The sequence below is a fragment of the Pseudophryne corroboree genome, chromosome 8 (genome assembly GCF_028390025.1).
Source record: "Pseudophryne corroboree isolate aPseCor3 chromosome 8, aPseCor3.hap2, whole genome shotgun sequence".
NCBI lineage: Eukaryota > Metazoa > Chordata > Amphibia > Anura > Myobatrachidae > Pseudophryne > Pseudophryne corroboree.
This window is the reverse complement of record NC_086451.1, coordinates 221577869-221600247: the sequence shown is the minus strand read 5'-3', so window position 1 is coordinate 221600247 and position 22379 is coordinate 221577869.

The following is a 22379-nucleotide window of genomic DNA, read 5'->3' as shown; positions in this document are numbered from 1 at the left end:
TTGATGACACAGAGGTAGGTAGAGCAGTGGCCTACTGTACCGTATTGCTATATATTATATACTGGCGGTCAGCAAAATTATGCACTGCCCTCCTACTATATATACACCGCACCACTTAAATGCACCACAGGGATGGATGAATAGTATACTTGACGACACAGAGGTAGGTAGAGCAGTGGACTACTGTACCGTACTGCTATATATTATATACTGGTGGTCAGCAAAATTATGCACTGTCCTCCTACTATATATACACCGCACAACAACTAAAATGCACCACAGGGATGAATGGATAGTATACTTGACGACACAGAGGTAGGTAGAGCAGTGGACTACTGTACCATACTGCTATACTGGTGGTCACTGGTCAGCAAAATTCTGCACTGTCCTGTCCTCCTATACCACAATGCAGCACAGATATGGAGCGTTTTTCAGGCAGAGAACGTAGATATTTTCAGCACACTCAGCACAGATATTTGCAGCACACTGAGCACAGATATTTGCAGCACACTGAACACAACTGAGAGGACGCTGCACGTCCTCTCCCTATCATCTCCAATGCACGAGTGAAAATGGCGGTGACGCGCGGCTCCTTATATAGGATACGAATCTCGCGAGAATCCGACAGTGGGATGATGACGTACGGGCGCGCTCGGGTTAACCAAGCAAGGTAGGAAGATTCGAGTCCGCCTCGGACCCGTGTAAAATGGGTTAAGTTTGGGGGGGTTCGGATTCCGAGGAACCGAACCTGCTCATCACTAATATTGATGCATTACTGTTGGTATTACAGGATGGACAAGTACCTGCCTGTATTTCTCAGCATTGATGACACCATTAATCCTAACCAAATCCCCAACTCCATTTGCTGAAATGCAGCCCCAAACTTGCAAGGTTGTCAGAAGGTAGTTTTTTTCACCGAAGGGTTGGAGAGCAGTACAGTAATGAGTGTTTGCAGTTACAGCCAAATATTTCAAATTTTGACTCATCAGTCCAGAGCACCTGCTGCCATTTTCTGCATACCAGTTCCTATGTTTTTGTGCATAGTTGAGTCTCTTGGCCTTGCTTCCACGTAGAAGGTATGGCTTTTTGGTCACAATTTTTCCATGAAGACCACTTCTGACCTGACTTCTCCGAACAACAGGTATACCTAGGGCCAACTGGTTTCTGCCAGTTCAGAGCTAATGGCACTGCTGGACAGCTTCTGATTTTGAAGGGAAGTAAGCACTATGGGGGTAATTCAGAGTTGATCGCAGCAGCAAATTTGTTAGCAGTTGGGCAAAACCATGTGCACTGCAGGGGGGGGGGCAGATATCACATTTGCAGAGAGAGTTACTGTAGATTTGTGTGGGTTAATTGTTTCTGTGAAGGGTAAATACTGGCTGCTTTATTTTTACACTGCTATTTAGATTTCAGTTTGAACACACCCCACCCAAATCTAACTCTCTCTGCACATGTTATAGCTGCCACACCTGCAGTGCACATGGTTTTGCCCAACTGCTAACAAATTTGCTGATGCGATCAACTCTGAATTAGGCCCTATGTGTCTTTCATCTGATGCACTAAGTTTCCTTGGTGAACCACTGTGTCTACGGTCCTCAATGTCGCCTGTTTCTTTGAGTTTCTTAAAAAGAGCTTGAACGGCGCATCTTGAAATCCTAGCCTGCTTTGAAACCTTTGCCTGGGAGAGACCTTGCTGATGCAATATAATGACCTTGTGTCTTGTTGCTGTGCTCAGTATAACCATGGTGTATGACCTATGACATGAAACTGTCTTCCACAACCTTACCTTTGCAGCAGAGTTTGGCTGTTCCCCAATTTTAAGCCTCCTACACAACTGTTTCTGTTTCAGTTAATGACTGTGAGGGTAATTCAGACCTGATTGTAGCAGCAAATTTGTTATCAGTTGGGCAAAATCATGTGCACTGCAGGGGGGGCAGATATAACATTGCAGAGAGAGGTAGATTTGGGAGAGTTATTTTGTTTCTGTGCAGGGTAAATACTGGCTGCTTTATTTTTACACTGCAATTTAGATTTCAGATTGAACACACCCCACCCAAATCTAATTCTCTCTGCACATGTTATAACTGCCCCCCCTGCAGTGCACATGGTTTTGCCCAACTGATAACAAAATTGCTGCTACGATCAGGTCTGAATTACCCCCAGTGTTTTATCCTACAGAGGAAAATGATGATCATTATCACCTGTTTGATATGATTGGTTAATCCTACACCTGGCCATAATCTGACAAAATCCCTTACTTTCTGCAAGTGTACTTAGAAGATTTGATGCTGTTTTGAAGGCAAAGGGAGGTCACACCAAACATTGATTTGCTTTGATGTCACTTCTGTTCATTCACTTTGCATTTTGTTAATTGATAATAATAAAGTAATAACACTATTTTTTAAAGCATTCCTACTTTGCAGCATTTTTTCCACACCGGCCTAAAATATTTGCATGGTACTGTATATATAACAAATCAGATGATATCAGAGTGTATACAAATTTAAGCATATAAAATCATATCAAATATAAATAGTCAGTAAAAGTGCACTGGAAAATCCACACATATGGGACGGCCAAGCTCCTCATCCAGGTATACACCAACTCCTCAATTCAGTATGTGCTGAATAGGCTATAAGTGAACCTGTACCATGTGAACAAAATGTAACAGCTTATCTGGAAGGAGCCAGGTGCTGCACGGTAACATTACAGTGCAGCATCCCGGCTCCTGTCACTGAGCAGGAGCCGGCACTGCAGCTAGAGAACTCCCCGGGGCAGCCCGCTCCTCCCAGACCCCGGCGTGATGAAAACAGGGGTTGGGATGGCTAGCCACGCCCCCATCCCATGAAGCCATACCCCATCCTGCGAAACCATGCCCCCATCCTGCAAAGTCACAACCCTTTTTGTACACGCCGCACCGGGTGTCAAGGGGCAGAGCGACGCCTCTGCTCAGGGGTACCTGAGCAAACAATAATAGTAATTGCATAGGCTTTTGACAGTCCCTTTTTTCAATGGGCGGCATCTCTCCCCTAAATAAATTAGTGATGGTAAGTCACTTTTATAAATAAATGAAATAAAGAAATAGGGAAATAGAGCGACCACTGGTCTCCACAAGACAATATAAAACTTTGTAACATTGATTTGTTAAAATATATAGCACTCTAATAAACATAAAAGAGTATATTAGCACAGATCACTTCTAACTTTTATATGGAAGTGAGAGGAGGCGTTTAGAAAGGCCAAATGCGTTTTGTCCTGCTGGACTTCATGAAGATCTTCTATAAAAGAGACAGTGGTAAATAGAGACATAAAAGTAGTACTAGCCATTATATTAGTTTAACACAATTGTTGGCAACCATGACTGTTCTTCACAATTTACATTATCTATAGATTGTAAGCTTGTGAGTAGCACCTCTTAAGCTGGGTCCACACCACAATGAGATGTTGACAGAACTGCCGTCGCGAGGACAGAGTGGACGATTGAGTGGCTATATACACTTATCCATCAGCCGCTCAATGTGGGCCATTCCAAGTCGATCACTAGCTGCCGTTGTTCGCTGCGTAGCGATCAGTGAAAAAAACGGCTAATCTACGAATGCGTATGCACCGCAATGTACACGCGTGTTGTATGGGTACGAGGTCCTTTGTGGTTTTACACTGGTTCTAGCGACGATTCCAATCGCACATCCGAACGCAAGGAGATTGACAGGAAGTGGGAGTTTCTGGGTGGCAACTGACCATTTTCTGGGAGTGTTTGGAAAAAACGCAGACGTGGCCGGGCGTTTGCTGGGTGGGTATCTGATGTCATTACCGTGTCACTCATCGCAGCAATCATCGCACAGAATAAGTAACTACAGGGCTGGTCTTGTTCTGCACAAAATGTGTTTATTGCCGCGCGGCTGCACAGGCGTTCGCACTCCTGCAAAGCAAAAATACACTTCCCCGTGGGTGGCGACTATGCGTTTGTATGGCTGCTAAAAGTAGCTAGCGAGCGATCAACTCGGAATGAGGGCCAATATGTCAGTCCCTGTCATCCAGCTGGGTAGGCAATTTGCCTGCCCAGCTGTGACGTCAGTCCCTGCAGCAAATGTACGGGTGGTCAGTGGACTACCGGTACACGAGGGTGGGACAAAAATATCTTTTTTTTTGAGGGTCAAAATCTAATAGCATGTAAATGTTGCCTCCATGGGCCAATAAAACGTGTAAAGAATTTCAGCTCGATCTGTTAATGTCTTCTGTAGGAAGCAGATGCCTGAATTTTGAAAATTACAAAGTTTTCCAAGGCGCTTGTTTTCACCATTTTTGTCTTCATTAGGGTTATTTGTGGAGAGGCGAAACCAATCTCTGCTGATTTTCTGGTGCCAGAACAGTTTGATTTAAGAGGATTGCCATGTGTGCAGCTCTTTGCCCACTTTCTGACGTAACAAATTGGCCCAGAACTCACCTGAATTACCCCCCATATGCGATGCTTGATGCATCCCCAGAAGCTTTAGGGACTTTGATATTGTAAAATACATTTTAGATTATTTTTTTAACACTATTATAACATTGTTTTTATATTTTATCACTCCGGCCAGCAGCTGATACTTTAGGCCACTTATAACATTCCCCATGTATGTCATAGTTATTAAGAACTAAAGAGCATACAAAGACAAAACAGATATTTATTTTGTAGGATGACAAAAGCTGAGGTAAAGTAGGCATCAAAAGCATCCATTGCTAGAAGGGTAAAATCTTACCTAAACTATTTTCTACTGTTACTATGATTAAGGCCATCTATGTTTCTTATAATAGCATGTTGCCACAGGAGAGAGGAGGAAAATTATAAAGTATAAGCATAAATAATTATAAACAAAAATGAATTGCAGCATGTTGGGTGGCACAGTGGTTAACATTGTTGGTTCTATACAGAGTCCTATGGGTGTAAGTGTATACTCTGTATGGCCACAGATTTATCAAACTTTGGAGAGTTATACATTGCACAGTGATAAAGTACCAACCAATCAGCTCCTAACTGCCATGTTACAGGATGTGTTTGAAAAATGATACTTAGAAGCTAATTGGTTGGTACTTTATCACCGTGCAATTTATCACTCTCCAAGCCTTGATAAATCTTAGCCTATGTGTTTGTTTTATGAAGAAACTAGCTAATGTGAATGCGTGTGTACTGTATATGTGTTAATGAATTTAGGTCGTAATCTCCACTGTGGCATAGACTGATGTGAATGACTGGGTATTCTCTGTAAACTACTGTATAATATGTTGGCGCTATAATTAAAGGTTAGTAAATAATGGATAATAATCACCGGGAAAACATCATGCTAGGTATGGCAGCTTTATAAATATGGTATTTTTATGTTGATCCACCTGTTGGCAAGATGTTACATCACAGTACACAGCAAATCTAATAAGTATTACTCTCATTGGCAAGTTCTGCTCAATAGTCTCTAAAACATTCTGCTGCTCCATTAACTCAGCAAAATAAATACACATTCCCACAGAGACCAAATGCTGCTTTAAGTATGGCTGCAGAGATGTTGTACGGTTGAATGCTTTCTACTTGGCTCTTTTACTTGTTCAAGGCTTTCCGTTGTTATCTAGATTCTTTCCCTGACAATGCAGAAGTGTAGAAATAAGGAGAAGGATCAGAAGACAAAGTAAATATGACTCTCAGTGAAAAATAAGTATCAGCAGGATGTCTATATTGTCGTTTTGTTCCCACACATGCCGCATTGTACTGTACAGAATATAACAATGACGGTCTGTACAATGGGATAAGTGAGAGATGGATTTGTTTCAGTTTACATATGCTGAGTATGCCACTAACGCAAGCATTATATTTCATGAATACCAACACAAAGATAAGACAAAGAGGCTTCATGATGGCCAAGTGCAGTACCCTCCAGGGTTAAAGTTACCTTTTGAGCCTTCCTTCAGCCATTGAGTGTAAGCACAGAGTTTAGCTGGACAGTAGACAGATTGTGCATTTGTAAGTGTACTTGCTAGACACAGTGGGCATCACGCTGAGTAGGCAGTACATCCATTTAATCATAAGAAATCCATAATACTGCACTACACATGAGCACAAAACAAGGTGTATTCCTACCATTGCCGTAACTAGACATTTTAGCGCTGTGTGCTACAAACAGCATAGGCGCCCCCCCCCAAAAAAAAAAACCACACACAACAACCTAGATGAAGGGGCGTGGCTTCACGGGGAAGGGGCGTGGTCACATAGCTTCCTTTTACACATTACGACTGGCAGAGTTCCCTTTTTACACATTACGGCAACAGAGTACCTCTTTTTACACATAATAGTAGGCAAAGTTTCCCTTTTTACACATAATGGCAGGCAGAGTCCCCCTTTTTTACACATTACAGCAGCAGAGTCCCCATTTTTACACATAACGGCAGGCAGAGTTCCCTTTTTACACATTACGGCAAAAGAGTGATAAAACTAAATATTTATCGTATATAAAACACTTCAAGAGGTCTAAGAACACTGTACGCTATCTACGTAAGAAGTACCGTAAGGGTACGCAAGTTGCGTAGCGATCGCTCAACCGTAGTCGAGACGCTCAAGCGTCACGTTCGCTTACGGCCCAGTGATCACAGGCAGGCACGCTATTGGCTGCCGACTAACGTAATGATTCGCTATAGCGTAGCGTACACTCGGGACCACGAGGAGATCACCAGCGGTGCAGACGCTTACAACGTTAAAACCTTTATATCTATACCTTTAACACTGAGATACACAGTATACCTTAGTGTAGAGACAGAGTGTAAGTGCAACCTGGTGTAACCTGATTAACTACAAAGCTGCTTGAGCGTCACCGACGCTCAGAGAATACTTAACCCTATAAAGAATACACAGATACCTGGGCTTAGGGTCCAAAACCTATTATATGTATTATAACTATTATACTTGCAAAAGGAATTACAGTACAAATGATACACTACAATATAACATAGACTAACTAACCAGATAACTACACGGGAAATACAATACAGTACAATTAAAGGAAAATACGAGAGAAAGAGTAGGGAGAGAGAGAGAGAGAGATGGCTCACAGTAAGACAATATGATTACGGAGAAAACTTACGCACAAGGGGAACGATCGCATGCGCCTCGATATCCAGCTCCCGATTATCAGCAATGAGAACCGTTGATGAGAGTGAATCTGGATATGGTCGGCCTGCCTATTTATGCCCCACACACAATACAATTCAATGGTCCCTACAATCTCATTGTCCATTGGACACAGGAATTCGGCTTCGCATTATAACAAAAGGTCATAGGTTGATTCATACAGGTGGGCTGTGACTGTTTCCAACTGTTCAGGTGGGTGGGATACTGGGTTTCCCGCCGCATGACTAAGTAAGAACAAATAATAGTAAATGGACATAAACTTCTTATGTCCATAACTATTCGCACGAGCGATTAATCCACTCCAAACCAACACCGGAATATTGCTATTTAAATACTCTTCCGATGGGTACCAAACACTACTGTATGACCCCTGTTAGACCCTTCGTACAATACAAAGAGGAATCTCTCCGTTCAGGAACATGCTATGTTAACCAAACTTTCAGAATCTATCAAAGGGACCATGATCTATAAAATACCTTATTAGTGAAAATATGTAACGATTGAGTCGCACGCTACGACTACACAAACTTTACCGAAAATGCGCATACCGAGCACCAGCGGGTGCACGCAACAGCGGGTATGTGCACTCACGGGAGAGCGCACGCATGCGCAGCGCGGACCTGAATGAGGTGCAAATATGGCAGTGTGCATAGAGATATTTTTCTGACTTTGACAGTCCACCCTTTGGCAGTCAATAATAACTGCCACTTCCTGAAAACATTTCAAAAGGAGAAAAATATATGTTAGGGGTTAATTCATTTCCATGGTTGGGTAAGGGAGGAGAGAGGAGTAGGTGTGAAGAGGGTATGACCTAGTGAGATAGCAGAAGCATGTGTGTATGAGTCCATGTTTGGGGGGTCATGTATCATCGTGCCGTACGTGTTGTAAATCAAGCTTCGAGGTATTGCGAAGTATACATTTGAATTCCTTCTTATCCCGTGGTACGGGTCTGTGGATGGGCTGTCAAACTTTACCGAGCTCTTTTCGGATTTTGAACAAAATGGGGAGCACATTTTAGTTGATGATACATGAATGGAGGAATATGTGATTGCTGATATCTGTGCCTGTATTCCCTATACTATGTGTGTCATTACCTGAGGGTTGTAGAAATGAAGAAAAGACATAATTACGGTAAATGCGGTGGTATTCTATGTCAGGTTAATGTACATCTGTCGGTTGAAGTTTTGTTCGGTATCAGTTGAAAGTCGTCTTCTTTGCGCTGTGTTGCCCATTAGGTGTGAGCAAAAAGCTTTGTCAATGCCATTAGATTTACAAAAAAATGTTGGGCTAGCGTAAGTTTAAGAATTCTAGGGAAACTGGGGATCCATGGCAAAGTTCATCAAATGTCCGTATCTACAGTGGTCAAAACTTCTTCTTTGGTCAATCCGTTGTCTGTATAGCGTCTCGTCAACTTCCTCGTCCAAGTGGGTCTTTTTATCTTGGAGAAAAACCAGAAAAACAGGTGAAAGAAACGGACCGTATAATCGCATTTTCATTACATCATTATTTCTATCATTGGGTCATAAATCAAATCCAGGTTAATTACAGTTTCCTCACTCCTCAAACTCATTACCCTGGTACGATGTTTGCACTTCATTAAAGCCTGCCCGCATCTAAATATCAAGCCAATTGATATGACAACACCTAAGATACATAGGAGAAACTTCCCAACATCCATTATGACTCCTTGAGCCCAGTCTCCCAAACCGGAGAACCAATTTCGCGGGTTCAACCATGACACCCAACCAGTCAGCTCATTACCTACAGCAGCAAGAGTGAGATTGTGTTTTCGGCGAAATTCCCACTTCAATTGGAGAATATCGTCCATCTTTTGGTCTATGACCTCGACTGGATCCTCCGTGCTATTTGTGATATACGTGCAACACTTCACGCCGTACTGTGTTGCTAATGTAACACAATATCCGCCTGTCACTGCTGTGAGGTAATTAAGAACCATTCTATGCTGCACCAGTTCTGTTTTATAAGCTTGAAGTTCCCTTTCAGTATATCTAAACATGTCATCATACATTTCAGTGATATTATCTAACAAATTTGCGAGCGCCGATATGTATTTATAATTTAGCACTCCTCTAGCGGTGCGGGTGAAATCTAACGCGATTAAGAATTGAATCCCGGTGGATTCACTTATCAGATCAGAGGCCGGATGCTCTGTCTTCTCTATCAGGTGCCTTTTAACAACGTGCTCGTAATGGGTGTGAGTATAAGGAGCTTGGGCACCACGATGTATGTCTTTCATTTTATCATGTGTTACAGTCATTACTTCAGGCAATACTTTTCCAATATAACACAATCCTTCAGAGTTTGGGGCAAGCCACTTGTACGCCTTTCTCCCGCATATGAAATATGCATCATCGGGGAGAACATATGGGACGGAGAAGGACATAACCATATTACACACCTTCCAGGTGAAATCTCCTAACCCTAATTCTTCCATCTGCTTAATACACGTATCAGGTTGTACGATATGTGCACAGTATCCTGGTGATACTTCTCCAACTCTCGTAATCCTATTTCCTAAGGTATACCTATATCGGAAAGATTTTCCTCTACTGGCTATGTGGCGTACAAGCTCTGTATCTGTAGGCATTCTATCTGCTCTATGCGAAAAGGTCATGGTGTGGTTACTCCATGACACTTCCCAATTTCCCGGCTTTCTGGGATTGGAGATGTTGAAACATAATAGGGACCTATCCACATGGTATTGGTGGAGCTTCAAACTAGGAGGGCTGGAGATATTAAACCTCCTGTCCACCGGTCTCCCACCATTTAACTCAAGTACCTCCCCTATCGTTAAAGGAAATGGTACTAGCCCTGTTTTGCTATGACCTTGAGGTACTTGAGAGCATACCCAACAATCTGTTTTGTTTAACACATTACCCACTAAGGAGTGATAGTCACTCAATGGATGCCGGTCCATATGGATATTAAAACTGGATTGGCATTTCTTAATGCACCCATCTTCAATGACATTGTTACAGAGCCTACAGATACAGTTTTCCTCAGCTAACAATCCGTCACAATTCCTTCTATGGTCAATGCTATCGGATCGTTTTCTGATACTCGCCTTTGCTTGTTGGTTAGGTTGATCTTGGAAAACTACGCCTCCATCTTTATCATCAGAACCCATTCCAGAACCTCTATCGACCTCCATGGTACTCTCGCCGGAACAGACTGCTCTGGTCAACATCATGGTTAACAGGAAAATGCGGATCACAGTCTCTTGGGGCAAGTCCATCTTATAGGAGGAAACGGAGAAGAATGAGAAGGAGGAAAAAGAAATTTGAGGGAGAGGGGATGGGAAGTGGAGAAAAACAATAAAAGGGAGTGGGGAGTCGACAACAGCTCTCGGTCTTCAAGGCTCAGGTGCCGCCTCAGTCCTCCTGGAACAGACACTCCAGTGATACAACCTCTACCGTCTGTTCCTTATCACGGGACTTCTCTGGATCAGCAACCTTCTTGCAGTGGGATGAATGGACCCAAGTCTCTCTCTCAGCAACCTTCAATGCTGTAGTGCTAGTCAATAAGACCTGGTATGGTCCTTCCCATCTGTCAATAAGGCAACCTGAGCGTAGAAAATTCCGTATCATTACGTAATCCCCAGGTTCAATGTCATGACAATTACTATCAGGTAGATCAGGAATCACCAACTTCAGATTATCATTTTGATTCCTTAACTGTTTACTCATGTTAATCAAGTACTTTACAGTTACTTCATTGTTACATTTCAAATCATCCTGAGGGTTAATCATGGCATGCGGTTGTCGACCAAACAAGATTTCAAAGGGAGACAGATTAAGAGGGGACCTGGGAGTGGTTCTGATACTGTACAATACAATGGGTAAAGCTTCTGGCCATGTCAATCCTGTCTCTGCCATCACTTTACTCAGTTTATTTGGACGGTACGGAGTGTGCAGCTTGCTATCAATTCCCATCAACTTACACATTCCTTGAAAGACATCACCTGTAAAATGGGTACCCCTATCACTTTCGATTATTCTAGGGATACCATATCTACATACAAATTCCTGCACAATTTTCTTAGCAGTAAACATAGCGGTATTTGTAGCCGCAGGAAATGCTTCGACCCAATTTGAGAAAACATCTATACAAACAAGTACATATTTCAAATTCCGACAAGGGGGTAGTTGTATAAAGTCAATTTGTATTACCTGGAAAGGGCCGCCGGCAGGTGGGATATGGGATGGTTCTGTAGGTATTGCCTTTCCAATATTCTTTCTCAAACAGGTAAGGCATGACATTGCTCTTTTACTCGCATGAGAGGAGAATCCTGGGGCGCACCATTATGCTCTCACCAATTTGCACATCCCTTCCTTGCCTAGATGAGTCAGCCCGTGAGCTGCTTCAGCCAGACATGGAAGACATGCTCTGGGGGCCACTGGTTTACCATGTCCATCCGTCCAGAGTCCTGAGGACTCCTGGCCATATCCCTTTGCCTTCCAGACTGCCTTTTCCTGTGTGGAGCACAAATTTTGCATTTCACACAACTTATGTGTGTTAATGGTATTAAATACCATCAATTGTGTGGTGTCTGTCTGTATGGGGGTAGCAGCGGCTAACTTAGCAGCTTCGTCTGCTCGGCTGTTACCAAGCGATACTGGGTCTTGGCTATATGTATGTGCTTTACATTTGATAACAGCCACTCTGTCGGGTTCCTGTATCGCTGTTAGAAGCCTTTTTATGTGAGTTGCATGCGCTACCGGTGTACCAGCTGCCGTCATGAAATTTCTGAGGCGCCATAGGGCTCCGAAATCATGGACTACCCCGAATGCGTATCTAGAATCGGTGTAGATATTGGCTGACTTACCCTTAGCCAATTCACATGCTCTGGTTAGGGCGACCAGTTCAGCAACCTGGGCTGAGTGAGGTGGGCCTAGCGGTTCCGCTTCTATGGTGTCTTGGTCATCTACGACTGCGTATCCAGTACACAAGTCTCCCGAGTCTGACTGTCTATGACAACTACCGTCCGTGTAGAATGTGAGTTCTGCATCTTCCAGTGGGTTGTCACTGATGTCAGGCCTTGCGGTAAAATTTTGGGTCAAATATTCCATACAATCATGTGTATCTTCCTTTATATTAAATCCTCCTTCCCCATCACTCTCACCTTCCACCCTTTGTGCCTGACCAGGCACACCTGGGAGATACGTTGCAGGATTTAATGCACTGCATCTCCTTATGGTGATGTTTACGGGGGCCATTAGTGCCAATTCCCATCTTGTAAACCTCGCTGATGAGACGTGTCTGGTTTGGGCAGAATTCAATAAGGCTGATACTGCATGTGGCGTATGGATTGTGAGGTTGTGGCCTAGCACGACATCTTCGCTTTTTGTCACTAGCAATGCTATCGCAGCAACGCTTCGCAAGCATGTGGGGAGGGATCGCGCTACCGTGTCTAGCTGAGCGCTGTAGTATGCAACTGGCCTACTGGCATCACCGTGTTTTTGGGTTAGTACACCTGCCGCGCAACCAGCACTTTCTGTTCCGTATAGTTCAAAGGGTTTTCCATAGTCTGGCATACCTAGTGCTGGTGCCTGTGTTAGGCACTGTTTAAGTCTCTCAAATGCTGTTTCGGACTCGTCTGTATGCGAAATCCTATCAGGTTTGTTTGAGGAGACCATTTCCTGCAAAGGTAACGCCAAAATGGAAAACCCTGGGATCCAATTACGGCAATACCCACACATTCCTAAAAACGTTCAGATCTGTTGCTGGGTTTGTGGCAGAGTCATGTCTCTAATTGTTTGGATTCTATCAGCGGTCAGGTGTCTCAGTCCTTGTGTTAGACAGTGTCCCAAATATTTTACCTTAGTTTGGCATAATTGTAACTTGTCTTTGGAAACCTTGTGTCCGGTGTCTGAAAGATGAAACAGGAGCTGTTTCGTATCCTTCAGAGATGCTTCCAGTGAATCTGAACACAGCAGTAAATCGTCCACATACTGTATCAATACTGATCCACTGTCTGGTTGGAAAGACTGTAAACAATCATGCAAAGCCTGAGAAAATATACTTGGACTATCTATGAAACCTTGGGGTAATCGAGTCCACGTGTATTGGACTCCTCTGTATGTAAATGCAAACAAATATTGGCTGTCAGGGTGCAGAGGTACCGAAAAGAAAGCGGAGCAGAGGTCAATAACAGTGAAAAATTTGGCAGTGGGAGGGATTTGCATTAGGATGACAGCTGGATTTGGCACTACGGGGAACTGACTCTCAACTATTTTGTTAATCCCCCTTAGATCCTGCACTAGTCTGTAACCCCTCCCCCCACTCTTTTTAACAGGGAAGATGGGACTATTGGCAGTGCTGGACGTTCTTACCAGAATGCCCTGTTGTAGCAAGCGCTCTATTACTGGGTAAACTTCTAACTCCACCTCTGGCTTCAGAGGGTACTGTGGGATTTTTGGAGCTATCCTACCATCTTTTACTTGTACAACTACTGGAGCTACGTTTGCCATTAATCCAGTGTCTTGTCCGTCTTTTGTCCAAAGTGACTCTGGTATCTGAGATGTCATCTCTTCTATTTGGGATGGATTCCTATTTGTCATAATGGTATGTGACATTAATTTTGATGGGGAGTCTAACATGTCTCGCACTTCCTGAACGTGTTTCTCAGGTATGTCCAAGAATACACCTTCAGGAGTACAATAAATGACGCACCCCATTTTACACAGTAAGTCTCTTCCCAGGAGATTGGTTGGTGCCGATGCAGCCAGCAAAAAGGAATGCTTGGTATGCAAAGGCCCTATTGTAATCTCGGCTGGTTTGCTAACAGGGTAGTGCTGGACTTCTCCTGTTACTCCCATGGCTGGAATTGTCCTACCAGTGGTTCTCATGCCCACTGTCGAATTTATCACTGACTTGGCCGCCCCTGTGTCTACAAGAAAGTTTAAAGTTTTACCAGCTACATTAATTGCGATCTCGGGTTCACTTCCAAGGTTGGCAATTAATTTTACTGGCTGCAGATTACAGGTATGGCCACACCCCTATTGGGTATGGTGACCTTCCTGAATCCCGCTGGCAGCAACTACTTGTGAGGGAGTTAGCTGGGAACTACCAGAGGCATGCCAGTCTCTGTTCGGGGGATATCTTTTTGTTTCCCCTGTAGGTGGCTCATAACTCCGTTTCTGTGGACCCCGATCCCAATGTCGTGTGTCGTGTCGTTGTCTAGGGGGTTGGTATGAGTTTCGTGGATTCTTTACTCTACAATCTCGTGCCATGTGTCCCTGTTTGTGACAAGAATAACAAGTAACCATACTTGACTTACCCACAGGATTTGGTGATACAAACAAAGGCTGCCTTGTGGTCAGAGCCTGTATACTTACTGACATTAATTTATCACCTTGTTGTTCCCTGTGTCTGGTGATGTTTCTATCGTGATCAATAGCAGCCTCTCTCAAAGTAGCCACAGACAGACCTCGCCAACATGGTTGTGTGGTCTGTACCCTAGTCTTCAATGACTCTTTTAAACCATCCATCAGTACCGATACTGCTACTTCCCGATGGTTTGTGTCTGTTTTAATGTCCTCTATGCCTGTGTATTTTGCCATTTCTAATAATGCTCTGTGAAAATACTCTGCAGCTGTCTCTGACTCCTTCTGTTTAATGGAGAATATCTTATTCAATTTAGCTACTGCTGGGAAATACTCTTTTAACTGCAAGTTTATTCTTTTCACATTATCTTGGTTGTACACATCTGTAAGAGGTACATCATGATCTAGTCCGCAATCAGCTAAAAATTGAGTTGCGTCGACATTTGAGGGTAAACATGCTCTCAGCAATATCTGCCAGTCTTTACTGTTGGGCTCTACAGTGTTACCTAAGTCTCTGATGTATTTTTGACTGGCAACTAAGTCTTTTCTAGGGTCAGGAAATTCAGACACTATGGTCCTTAATTCCATTCGGGAAAATGGAGTGTACATGGCAATGTTCCTAATGGGAGTGGCTCCTGATGTGTCTGTTTTCCCATTTGGCACTGCTATTACTCTAACAGGTGTAATTCTAACAACCTCATTCTGTGTAGATTCTACAGGCTGTGGTGAAATAGCCTCAGCATAATGCATGGTGCCGTACTTACCAGTTGATACGACCTCACCTATCCCTCCGCTAGGGGCCTTTACTAATCTCGTGGGTGGAGCTGTGCCTACTGTGGTCTCTGCTATGGTGGCTGCTAGAGAGAGCGCTGAAATCGTTGCCGATTCGTCCTCTTGATCACACTCCTGAGGAAAGTTCAAAACAGGGTACAACTTGCACGGGTTAATACTTGCATGGGTTAATGGGTTAACATTATCATTAACATTTACACAGTTACTAAGTGATTTTGTGTTACACCTTAGTGCGTCTTTCTCCGCAATCAACTTCTCTCCTGATATATATGGTGGCGGTGGGGCCGTGGCAATCAGTTTTCTGTTAGAGCCAGATCCCGCCGCCTGAGCCAAACCTCTCTGTATCTCACCTTCCTGTTGCCACAACTGTAAATAATCATAATGCTGGATTCGTCTCTTTGTTGATTTTATGAGACATATCCTCCTCCTTAAATTTTGTAACACTTCTGAGCTGAAGCTACCTACTCTTGGGAATTTCTCCCCGTCATGTACAGTCATTCTCTCCCATTCATCACATAAAGTTTCTGTGTGACTTCCATATTTCTCACACATTATATACCTGGCCGACCCAATTGGTCGGACCACTGAATCAACCCGAACTGAGGTTGATCGCCCCCTACCTGAACAAGTGGCCCCCATAGTTCGAAAGTGTTGCTTTATTTAGCCAACTCTTACGCAAAACCAAATGTCCAAAATAGGCTGACGGTGGCGGTTTACCGAGTACCCCACTCACTCGCCCACGCCGACCAATACGACCTGATCACACCGATATGGTGCTGGCGTACTCGACCTAGGGCCCCTGCGACCTGAACCTCTATTTACTGGAACCTGCGAGGGTTATCCGAAGAACACTTACTCTTTCCAGTAACTATTGGTTGCTGGATAGTTCCTGAGTGAGCAGCAAACTTCCCTTAAAATAAAAAAATTACACAAATCACGTTAGAGTGTACAAATAGCGTTTGTGACCCCTTTACTCTAATGGTATTAGGTCAGATTACTAACTAATGTACACAATTACGTGCGGTCCAATCGTTCAGTACACAAACAACTAAGCTTATGTACGGAAAGACCAATGGAATCGAAAATTACGGCTGCGAATTCCTTCAGCCAGAGCTTATATGGCCTATATGGGTGTTGCACCAACCCTTTTCGGTGTTGTGCCTGTGAACTGTATAGCGGACTTCCTTGTCGGCTGTACCTGGACCTCCTGGACTGCTATGACCTCCTGGTCTTGTTACAGTATGACCTCCTGGTCTTGTTACAGTATGACCTCCTGGTCTGCTATACTCTAATGCTCAAAATTGTATATTTAACCAGGGATGCCTCCCTAGCCACCGTGCACGTCACTTACACGCATGTACCTCACGAGTACTCGACTTTTCTTGTGGTTCAACCTTTAAAAATTGTAAAAACACTCACTCATCACATGTACACTTTTGTTTCTATTTCTATTTCTGCGCAGAAATTTTTCTTTAGATCAGGTGTGTTACCAATTAGGAGCAGGATCTGTTAATTAAATTTCGGACACCCAAAAATAGACTTGCGTTATTTCTCGCCTCGCGTTATTTCTCGCTTTGCGTTAAAAATCAACTTATCGTGACTTGAGCTACGTGGGCGTAACCGGACGCTCCGTTGCGTGACGTACGCTGCGTGCGTCGGCCTTTGGATTGCGTACGCAAGTCTTTGTTAGAGACACGTATACGCAAAGCAAAGATCCACCGTAACACAATTTATACTTTTATCAATGTAGATGATCCTTGATCATCTACCACACAACACACTGACTTCGCCTTATCTCCCAGGCAAAACTGTGTGTTTGTCTATCCTTTAACTATGTTATCTATTCTTAAACTATGAAATAACGGCAACTCTCTTTTAGCACTTTTATCAACTATAAAACTGGCAGACAGGAGAGTGATATACGAAAATACACAAATGAAAAAGAAATGCAGATATATATATGTGTGCGTGCGTGTGTACGCAAGACAGAAAAATAATCAGTTTTAAAAGACACTAGCGTTTTGTTCTTACCTCCGGTTCCCGGATTCCTTCAGCACTCTTTACCTAAGCGAAGCAGACGCTTATCCTGTCAGCACTACGAGGGATACAACCTCCCGCCCTTTGCTGAGGGATAATGTCTGCTGATCTACCTAGTGCAGATATGTGAAGGACGGGCGAGCCGCCAATTGATAAAACTAAATATTTATCGTATATAAAACACTTCAAGAGGTCTAAGAACACTGTACGCTATCTACGTAAGAAGTACCGTAAGGGTACGCAAGTTGCGTAGCGATCGCTCAACCGTAGTCGAGACGCTCAAGCGTCACGTTCGCTTACGGCCCAGTGATCACAGGCAGGCACGCTATTGGCTGCCGACTAACGTAATGATTCGCTATAGCGTAGCGTATTCTCGGGACCACGAGGAGATCACCAGCGGTGCAGACGCTTACAACGTTAAAACCTTTATATCTATACCTTTAACACTGAGATACACAGTATACCTTAGTGTAGAGACAGAGTGTAAGTGCAACCTGGTGTAACCTGATTAACTACAAAGCTGCTTGAGCGTCACCGACGCTCAGAGAATACTTAACCCTATAAAGAATACACAGATACCTGGGCTTAGGGTCCAAAACCTATTATATGTATTATAACTATTATACTTGCAAAAGGAATTACAGTACAAATGATACACTACAATATAACATAGACTAACTAACCAGATAACTACACGGGAAATACAATACAGTACAATTAAAGGAAAATACGAGAGAAAGAGTAGGGAGAGAGAGAGAGAGATGGCTCACAGTAAGACAATATGATTACGGAGAAAACTTATGCACAAGGGGAACGATCGCATGCGCCTCGATATCCAGCTCCCGATTATCAGCAATGAGAACCGTTGATGAGAGTGAATCTGGATATGGTCGGCCTGCCTATTTATGCACCACACACAATACAATTCAATGGTCCCTACAATCTCATTGTCCATTGGACACAGGAATTCGGCTTCGCATTATAACAAAAGGTCATAGGTTGATTCATACAGGTGGGCTGTGACTGTTTCCAACTGTTCAGGTGGGTGGGATACTGGGTTTCCCGCCGCATGACTAAGTAAGAACAAATAATAGTAAATGGACATAAACTTCTTATGTCCATAACTATTCGCACAAGCGATTAATCCGCTCCAAACCAACACCGGAATATTGCTATTTAAATACTCTTCCGATGGGTACCAAACACTACTGTATGACCCCTGTTAGACCCTTCGTACAATACAAAGAGGAATCTCTCCGTTCAGGAACATGCTATGTTAACCAAACTTTCAGAATCTATCAAAGGGACCATGATCTATAAAATACCTTATTAGTGAAAATATGTAACGATTGAGTCGCACGCTACGACTACACAAACTTTACCGTAAATGCGCATACCGAGCACCAGCGGGTGCACGCAACAGCGGGTATGCGCACTCACTGGAGAGCGCACGCATGCGCAGTGCGGACCTGAATGAGGTGCAAATATGGCAGTGTGCATAGAGATATTTTTCTGACTTTGACAAGAGTATCCCTTTTTACACATAACAGCAGGCAAAGATTCCCTTTTTACACATAACGGCAGGCAGAGTCCCCTTTTTACACATTACAGCAGCAGAGTCCCCCTCTTTACATATTACAGCCACATAGTCCCCCTTTTTACACATTACAGCAGCAAAGACCCCTTTTCTACACATTACAGCAGGCTGAGTCCCCCTTTTCTACACATTAGGCAGGCAGAGTCCCCCTTATTTACACATTACAGCAGCAGAGTACCCTTTTTTACACAATAACCCTCTTGATAGCTCAACTGCCCCCCCCCCCCTCCATCCTCCCAGCAATCGATCAATGCACTTACAGTATTGCAGGGTGTGGGACAGACCGAATGTATAGCAACGTTGTGATGCTGGTGCCTGTGCAGAGCACATGCTGCCACTGGGGACTGGACTGCCCACTTCCCCCCTTGCCCGCCCAAACGCAGCGGCAGGGTACTGTGGGAGCAGGCTAGACTGGGAGAGAAACATCACACGTCTCTCCCAGTTGGCCTGTGGGAGAAAACAGGGTAAGCTGGGAGGGGGTGGAGCATACAGGGGGAAGCTGCGCTTCTGCGGCGCTGCCCACTAAATATATGACAGCATGCAGCGCCGCAGGTAGCGGCGGTGGTGAGTGGCCCTGCTGATGTGCTGCCTGACGGTGCTCCCGCAGCGCATATGCGCTGTGGGCAAGGCACCGCAGGCACACACCTAGTTACGGCTCTCATTCTTACGCCCGTATGCTTGGTGCTTGTGCCTCCTTATGCTTGGAGAGACAGAAAGAAAACATTAAGGTTGTGTTTACATAACTGTGAACTGAGGCAGACCCAGGGCTGTAACTAGAGGTACATGAGTGGTTCTGTTGCCCAGGGCACAGGACCCTGAGATGGCACCCTACAGCCAGTAGCAATGCTTCAGCACGGGCAAACGCAGGATTTCTGGAGGGAGGTTTCCAAATGTTTGCTTTTCGAGCAATTGTCGTCACTTAGTGAAAGATGCAAAATTAGCATGTAGCACACTACTAAGTGCAGTTTATGTAATACAGTACGTTAGACATATGCATCATAATGATTACAGTAAGCCACTTACCAGATTCTCTCTCTGGTGTGATGACTGAGCACTCAGATCCACAGACACACACATATAGTAAACTTGGTAGGAAAATCTGTTGCCACTGGGCATGTGCAGCAGCTCTGCACTTTATACTGTATATAGAGGATGCTGGCCAGACTGTGGGGAAGGGGGGATGCCGGGCAACTGGAATCCCCTCCTGCATTTGACTATGTGCAGATCTATCTGGAGCATTCTTTGGATGCTCTGGACCATTAACCTGTAGCCTGTACAGCTGCCTGGAGTCTCCTAAGCATAAGCGTGCGCACGGGGGGTACCTGGTGCGCACAGGCACCCCCTAATGTCTGGCACCCCTCGCATGCAGGGCCAAACATCTGGATCATTGTCCTGGGCCCTGACAGACAAGGGGCCCAGGTGACAGCTAAGTACATGTGACCCGGCGGACAGGAGCAGCGGCAGTCAGTAATCAGACAGGGCATGGAGTGCTGCACAGTAGTGAGTGACAGGCTCGATGGTGGCATTTAAAATGCAGCACCGGTCTCCAGCCAATCGGAGCTCTCGTAGCGGCAGCGAATTGGGAGCAGCAGCACCTGATTGGCTGCCGGACCGCATTTGAATTCCCGCCAGCGAGCCTGTCGCTGTCACTTCTGTGCAGCGCTCTCTTCCCTGTCTGATTACTGACTGCCGCTGCTCCTGGCCTCATTATCCGCCGGCCCACATGCAGGTGAGAGGCTAACAGTGAACGGAGGGGGGAGAGGGGAGAATTCTGAGAGTCACAGATGGAAGTGCAAGGCGAATGGAGGCAGGCTGAGAGACAGAGTGAAAGGGGGGGGGCAGGCTGAGAGGCACAGAGGGATGGGGTAGCCGGCTGAGTGGCACAGAGTGAAGGAGGGGGGAAGGCAGGCTGAGAGGCACAGAGGGAAGTGGTAGCCGGCAGAGAGGCACAGAGTGAAGGGAGGAGGGCAGGCTGAGAGGCACAGAAGGTAGGGGTAGCTGACTGACAGGCACAGAGTAAAGGGTGGGCAGGCTGAGAGGCACAGAGTGATGGGGGCAGGCTGAGAGGCAAAGGGTGAAGGGGGATGGCAGGCTGGGAGGCACAGAGGGAAGGGGTAGCCGGCTGAGAGGCACATAGTGAAGAGGGGGAGGGGCAGGCTGAGAGGCACAGAGGGAAGGGGTAGCCGGCTGAGATGCCCAGAGTAAAGGAGGGGTGCAGGCTGAGAGACACTCAGTGAAGGTTGAGAGGCTGAAAGACACAGAGTGAAGGATGGGAAGCTTAGAGGCACATATTGAAGGGAGGGGCAGGCAGTGCTCTTTCTTATTTATAATGCGCCCAGTGCAATGGGAGGGAGGGGGGCAGGGCAAAGCAAATGGTGGGCACTCCATGCGCTTGCACAGCTTGTCCGCTCCTAAAAACGGATGTGGGGGCAGGCTGAGAAACACAGAGTGAAGGGTGGGAGGCTGAGAGGCACAAAGTGAAGAGTGGGAGGCTGAGAGGCACAGAGTGAAGGATGGAAGGCTTAGAGGCACAGAATGAAGAGGGAAGGCTGAGAGACACAAAGTGAGGGGTATGGTGAGAGTTGCAGATGGGAGATGGTGTGGCAGAGAGACACAGGCAGGAGAAGATGGTGTTGGTGAGAGACACGTGGTGGGTGATGCTGTGGCTGAGAAACACGGGGGAGGGGGAGATGATGGTGTGGCTGAGAGATGCTGGGAGGAGATGATGGTGTGGCTGAGGGATGCAGGTGGGAGATGACGGTGTGGCATCACTCATTTGGTAACGATAAATGATTTTACTGTAAAGCTGCTTAGTGATATACTGCAAATGTCACACTTACAGTAAGTTTGTACTTTATTCACAGCAAAGACTGACACAAAACATCCTAATGCGTAAGATGTGGTTGCATTCTGCTGTGTTTCCTACCTCCACTAAGATCTGGCTTTTTAAAATAAATTTTATGTTGATCTGGCTTTTTCAATGTTTTTTTTTAAATGTGGATCTGGCTTTTTCAGTGTACTGTATTTTATATGGTTCTGGCTATATGAATATATTTTTTATGTAGATCTTGCTATTTCGATGTATTTCATGTGGATCTGGCTATGTCAATGTATGTGAATTTATATATATGTTTGTATGTGGAGATTTTATATATATATATATATATATATATATATAATGTGTGTGTATCGATGTGGCTTTCCATTTATATATCCACAGCTCCAACCCTGCCCACATGCCAGGTCCGCAGTCACTAAATAAATGAGCCGCCCGCCGGCACATCTCTCACATCCAAAGATGTGTCGAGCGGGCAGTGCTAGACTTCCTCTCCTAGCCCTACCTCCCTCAGTCCCCCTCTGAACCATGTTCACATGCCAATGCCTGAATTCTGGGATTGACGTAGTAAGGGTGGATCCCACTTACCCATCCTTTTCAGCACTCCCCCCTTATTTTCGC